Consider the following 7231-nt stretch of genomic DNA (forward strand, 5'->3'; position numbering starts at 1 on the left):
TGGGCAGAGAGAATGGGCTTAAGTCGGTTTGCAATGATCTTGGAAATGATTTTATATATGTAGTTGCAGAGTGAGATGGATCGAAAATCGTTAAAGGATTTTGGATAATCAGATTTTGGGATGAGGGCTATGAAAGTGGAATTGAAAGCCTCATACATGCAAACATTGGTGCAACAATCTTCAATGATACAGAGCAAATCCTCCCCCATGATATCAAAAAAATCTAGATAGAACTCAACCAACCAACCATCTGGACCAGGACTTTTATCCTTCTTGAACCATATGAGGGTGTTCTCCAGCTCCCCCATTGAAACTGGCTTGAGGAGATCCTCAGCTACCTCCTGATCAACAAAGCGAGGAAAAAGGCCAGCAACCCTAATAATTTCTACCAAAGTAACTTCTTAGGGGGCTCTATAAATATTTTTGAAGTGAGATGAGCCAAGAGAGGCCAAGTGATGGAAGGAGTGTACTCTCTGGCCTTCCTCATTTGTCATCTACCAAATGGTGTTGATTGCACGATGTCCATTGGAATAATGGTGGTAAAATTTTGTATTGTCATCTCCTTCTTTCAACCAAAGAGGCCCGCTCCAGAGCCTCCAAGTTTCCTCTTTATCCTTTAATATTCTATCCCTTTCAGTCTCTAAGTTGATGAGGTGAGTCTTGCTTCAGTAGACAAGAATCCCATTCCTTGCTCATCCTCTAGACTAGCAATCTCGAGCTCAATAGTGTGAAGAGTGTTGTCATCTTGCAATCACTTGTTATGGGCCCATCCCATGGTTAATTTTTTGAGTTTAGGAAGGTTGTTAGAGAAACCTTCCAAAATGGAAAGGCCCGAATTAGGAAGATGTGCCTTCCAAAATTCAGAGACCATTCGAAAGTAGTCAGGATCCTTTAGCCATGTAGTATTTAATTTGAATGGAACTTTAGGTTTACGGTCCTTCCCCCTGATCTCAAGGTAAATATGAGAGTGATATGATATTCCCCTGATCTTGTAATTATGGAGACTACCAATGAGTCTCTCCTTAATAAGGAACCGGTCCAATCTTCGAGCCAAAATTGTCTCACCATTCCTCCTGTTCCTCCAAGTAGGTTGAAGTTGTGCCATGGGGATGTCAATGAATTGGTGATCCTCAAGAATGGCCTCAAATGTATCAGATAGGGGGTCAATCTAGGCATTGTGTCCCCATGATTCAACATGTCCAATGGAAAAGTTGAGTCACCACCCATAATGATATTCTTGGCTTGTAGAAGATCTGAATTGAGTAAGTGATCCCAGTAAGCAGCTTGGTTATGGCAGGGGCCATATACATTTATCAGTCGAAGCTCTAAGCCTAAATCAGATGAATATATATCTGCACCAATGAAGCCAATCCTGCCCCGTACATTTGATAGCCTCATCGACCTAGGGTTAAACCCATAATAAATACCCCCTGATCTCCCTCAAACATCAAGGGCATGGAAATGCATCCCGGTACCAAAATTCCAAAGCAAGAATACTGAGATCAATAAGTCCTAGGGTTTCTTGTAGGAATAGAACATCCACTTGCTTGACTTCCATAAGTCTTCTAAAGGCTAATTTTTTTGCAGGACTAGCCAACCCACGCCAGTTAAGGGAGAGCCACTTCATGGGGGAAGAGATGTCTGGGTGCTCTGTGCTCTTAGCACCCAATCAATGGCGAGTTGACGACCCACTGTGACATCAATTCCAGCTTGATAAATGGATTTGGATATAGAAGAATGACGACCCCGAGCAGATTTAGGAGGCATTAGGGGGGAGAAATATTGATATCACAAGAGTCCTTGGTAGAAGATCTATCCACGGATTGAGGTTGTAGGTCTAGAGGGGTCTGAAGCCTCCGACAGAGGAGAAGATAGAGAAAGCTCTATGAAGGAGGGGAGCATATTTGAAAATATGGGAGAGGGAAGAAGCAGGGGGTAAGATAAGGAGGGTGATGCAGATGCATATGCAGTGGTGCAAAGGGAAGATGAGGAAATCATTAAATACTCTGAAAAAGCAATTGAATTAACAATATTGTAGAGAATAGGGTTACTCGATGAGAGCGTTGCTGCAGCTGCTGCTCAGGATCTGGTAAGAGGAGGCAAGGGAGGATGGATACGAGTCGTACTGTGCTTCTTCTCCCGAGCCTTTCCAGAGTCAAGTGTCCGGTAACAGTGGGTGTATGCTGGTCTTGCGATCCCTGAATATCCACCGAGCCTTCAGTCGGTTCCTCCAGGGGGAGGCGGGATTAAAGAGAGGACATTCCTTATATAAATGTCCTACCTTATGACATCTCTGACACCTAAAGGGAACCCCTTCGTAATCCAGAATCTGAATGCGAGTGAAGTGCTTCCAATGAAGGGTTATCTATTCCTCCAACCCTTCTCTAGTGTCAAGGTGTACCAGAATGCAAGCCAGAGACATGTTACCAAATATAATAAAGGATTTTTCATGATCCAAATAGGTGCTAAGAGCATTGCTAATTCGCTTAAAGATATCTTCCGACCAGAAATGAAGTGGCAAACCTGGAAACCTCACCCAAAGAGGACCAACCCCCAATTTCTCCTTCTCTGGATCGAAAAGGGGGCTCCATCACTTGAGCAGGATGAGAGTAAGCTCGATATTCTAGTATTTGGAGAGAACCCACAGAGTGTAGTCCGCACGTTGAAAATGAAGAGTGAACCAACCACGTGCAAGGGTGGTTACAGTTGGAAATTCAGTGAGGATTTGTCCCTTGATTTCAATGACCCATTGTCAGAGTTTGGATGCAGAGTAGGAATGACCACGTACCCTCCCTACTAGTACACGATCCGCCGTATCCACCACATCCCCCATCTGAATCCCCTCGTCGAAACAAAGAGAATCGTCCTTGTTCTTAGCCTTGACACACTTTGATTTTTTCACTATTTTAGGTTGTTTGCTAGACCGAGGGCCTGTAGAGGGTTCAAGAGGAGGGTCTAAATCTTCTGCCCTAAGATCTAGTTCGCAGTCAGCTAATTTAATTAGTGGGCCTTCAAAAAAACTGGAATAGGGAGGTTTGGGAGAGAAATGGGTATCCCACTGATTAGGTGGAGGACGAGAAGATATATCGAGGGGAAGGGTAACTAGTGCTAAGGAAGGGAGGTGAAGGGGAGCATCAACGAAGGGAGAGAGGGAATAAATCGATGGGTAAATGGGTGAAGTGGTATCAAGGTAGGTAGCCAAGAAGTGTACGTATGCTGAAGAAGGGGGAAGGTAGTTTGATTCTGGCCAGGGTAGAGAGGCATCAGGTAGGGGATCAACCAGACATGAGGAGTAGGATCCGATAGAATAGGCATAGTAACTACATGAGGGTAATCGACTAGGGGATATGGGGGTGTAGACAATGAGGCTTCCAACAACGGAGGGAGCGATGTGGTCCAGATAGGTATCGAATCATATGGGTCATCTGTATAGTCAACTAGGTCCGCCTCCACTCCACCAAAACTTCTGACAACTCGTGATGCTGGAGCAGAAACCCTCGCCAATTTCCAGGTAGAAAGACGACACGATGGATAGCGAAGAACCCCAGAGTAACCACAAGAATGATGCTGGTGCACATTGTCGACAGGCAGAGGGTTCAGGGTATCAAGCCTTAGCCAAATTCTGTGAAGCAATGAAACTCACGGAGCAGCACCATCAGAGCCAACAGCTCTGCACCCATCTCTGACCTCATTGTCAATTCATGTTATGATGGCATGATGGAATTTGATATTTCTTAATAAAATTTTTTGACATGACAATAGATGAAATCATGACTTAATAGATGATTGTGAGCTCTACCTGACATTTGGTTCAAAGAAGTTTGTCACAATGATATTGGTAGAAACTTTTATGCCTTTGATATTAGCTTTGATTTGGCATCTATAAGCTGAATTGGTTGATTTTTTTGCATGATATTGATTTGTGTAAGACTGAGCATATTGGTTTTGTCAAGTGTTATGTTTGCAGAAAGCATTGCATGAAGTAAGTTCCCCAAGCTTGGTATGCCCACTTTGACAGTTATCTGGTGAAGTCAGAAAGATGTGTCAATCCAAAGCTCTACTTAAAAAGTGGTCCAAGGTATGATTTTGATTTTGGTACTGATTGTCTATTCTTGACAGGTAATGAGCCTCTGATGATCAAAGTAAGAGGGAGGTGGCCTCTGAAGTTCGAAATGAAGAATCATGGCATGAGGGATCACGTTCTAAAGTTTGGAAAGATATATCTATATCGTGAATCTATTAAAGAGTTGTTGGAAAGTGGGAATGCAAATCCTTGGACATTTTGATTAAAATTCAAGAAGTTATGAAGGGATATTGTTGAACCTGACTTGGAAATCGATATTTTATTGAAGCATTGATGTTCCATATGAACACCTAAATTGATGTTCCATATGAATACCTGCATTGATGTTCCATATGTTTTGCATGAAATTTGATTGAGTCGCTTCATACACATTGAGATGCCTCCGAGAACCCTTCGATATATTTGCATGGGACGATCACTTTTTTGGTCTGTGATATTATTCCTATGATATGTGACTGAATGGATGTATCAATATTTTTTATTGATGAGATGAGCACATATAGGTGTTTATTTTAGTACAAGATATGCCATGATATTATGGATGAGAAGTTTGTATCTTTAATCATGACTGAGGTTGAGTACGATGTTGCTAGCATGATTAGCTATGAGGCAGGTTCAAGAATCTCTTTGGAGAGCTATTTGAGCAGGTTCTGGATATGACAGGATACATTGTGATAATATTGAGTGGGATCCAATTGGTAGAGAATTTCCTATATAGTTGGGACTAAGATCTCTTCATATATTGAGAAAGTGTTTCCGTACGAGGCAAGCTTAGGTGTGTGGTTACTGCCTCCATGAGAGAGAGGATGAATAAAGTATCCTTTTTGTGATATATCTATATATATATATATATATATATATTTGATTTTATTGTGACATGATGATTAAGCAGGTACCACATATGAGGATGATGATATGTTTATGATCTATAAAGAGTAGGGCTGATCGAGAACACTGAGCCAATTCTTCCCCCTTGTCTGAGCTCCTAGGGTGAGGAATTGATATGAAGGGCTCCCGGGATTGAGGGATCTCTAGACAATAGGGTTGTAGATGTTTATCCCCTATATGCTACCCAAAGGGTTGGAGATGTTTCTCCCCTATATTGGTCTTTGAAGACTATACCCCCGTTGGCATTATACCCACAAGTTAGGCTTGTTGGTAATACTACTCCCTGTGTCGCCAACGAGTTGAGAGTGTATTTGGGGGTGTACAACCAAAGGTGATTATGATGTAGGTGTTCTACCACATGACTCTTGAGGGTCATTGCTGGGAAGATTAGTGGGAAATAGGATGTGTGAGATGTGATCATGTATATCACCTATTGCTCGATATGGGGTTGAAGATGTTTTTCTCCCCCATGAGATTATGGGTTGAGACTAGGCTCACCAATGTGGTTTCAAGTTGAGATGTGCTCCTAGATGTTGTTCCAGGTTCAGATAGTCTCTTAGATGTTGATGTAGGTCATATATTTGGCTCCTTGCTGATGTTTCTTGGGTAGTACCATTGGACTCCTTGCTGGCAGTGATCTTGGGTGGGTGTAGTGGGTCCCCAATGGATACAGGGTAGTAGCTTAGGCTCCCCTCCGATATCAAATTCTTCTTCTTTTAGATTCGAGAATGCTCAACAGATGAGTAGGGACAATCAAGAGATAACCAGGAATGAGCAAAGATGAGTAGTGATGACATTTGATGATGAGATTGGATATGATTTGATGACATGACACTTGAGATTATTATATGATGTAGTTGGAATTTATCCCTAGCTGAGAGGGAGTGTTAATTTTGTAGCTCAGTGTTAAATTCCAACCATGGGACAAGTTTCCTCTTTTCGAGAGGACCAATTTTGACTATTGGAGCACCCAATTCAGACAAGGGAAAGTATATCTTTTAATTAAAAACCACATGTGCATATTTGATCAGGTCAACCCTAAAGAAAATTGGATACCCTTGGAAGGATATAAATACAAGTGACCTCAACCTCATTTGAATATCATCATTATGATCATTCTTCTTATTTCTTTAGTTTGGCTCGCATAGGTCTTAGATAGTTTGTGGAAAGTTCGCACGCACAAGTCCAAGATTGCAAGGTCCAAAGCTCAGACGTGTCTAGGGTTTTTGGTTTCCAACCACATGCATGACACACGAAGATTTCGGTCATAACCAAAGGTTCATAGGCTCATGCGTCTGGTTGGAGGGTTTCAACCACACACACGCTACTCTCTGGGAGCGGTTGGGGCCTAGGGTTTGGTTTTCTCAGTTGACCACAGATTTCACTCATTGATCGCAGTGTTCGACAATTGACCGTAGATATTGCTAGTTGATCACATACTTCTGAATCAGGGTTTTGAGTGTTAACATTTTTGGGTATATCTCATTGATATTGTTTAGTTGATTTTGCTGGATAGGTTTATGGTTGCGGATATGGATCATTGTAATCTCTTGCTGAATCATTCAATGACAATCTAATAAGATGAAGAATTTGAAAGGGTTTTCCCCATAATGGGTTTTGACCTGTTCTCTGACCAATCCTAATGTATCTATGTGTGGATTATTTTCTTCTATTGTTCCTTTATGTTTTGCTGCATTGATGATGTTGTTGTTCTTTCTATAGAATTGCATATGCTACTGAGTAATGTTGTGAATCTGAATAATGTTATGATGTTCTGGGGTGAATTCTATATGTAAATGATGAAATGTAATTATCTAAGAAAATAAAAATATAACCCTAAGAAAAATTAACATTATTTTGAATATTCCAAGTTTCAGTTCTTATCATTCTTTGATCTATGATAAAAAAAATTAAAATACTTGTAGAATATTTAACAAAAAATATAAATTTTGATTATTTGAAAATGTAAAATCTTAGCTATAAAGAATATGATATAAGACATGTGAAACAAATAAATAGAATGAATAAATAAAAGAATGATATTATGAAAATGTACAATAACTAATTTTGAGATATTAAGTTTTACAATGTAATAAGGGTAGTGGGACCACCCATACAAAACCATGGTGAGTGCAAAACCATTTAAGCGACTCAATGAGTGGATCTCTTACAATTACAAAACAAGTTACTCATTGCATGAAAAATGATTGATGGAAACTCTCCAACACCATGCATCCATTAGAAGTAGGATGCCCAAAG

Source organism: Pinus tabuliformis, chromosome 1_1 (assembly GCF_031772625.1).
Source record: "Pinus tabuliformis cultivar Carrire ecotype Pingquan chromosome 1_1, CPIR1, whole genome shotgun sequence".
NCBI lineage: Eukaryota > Viridiplantae > Streptophyta > Pinopsida > Pinales > Pinaceae > Pinus > Pinus tabuliformis.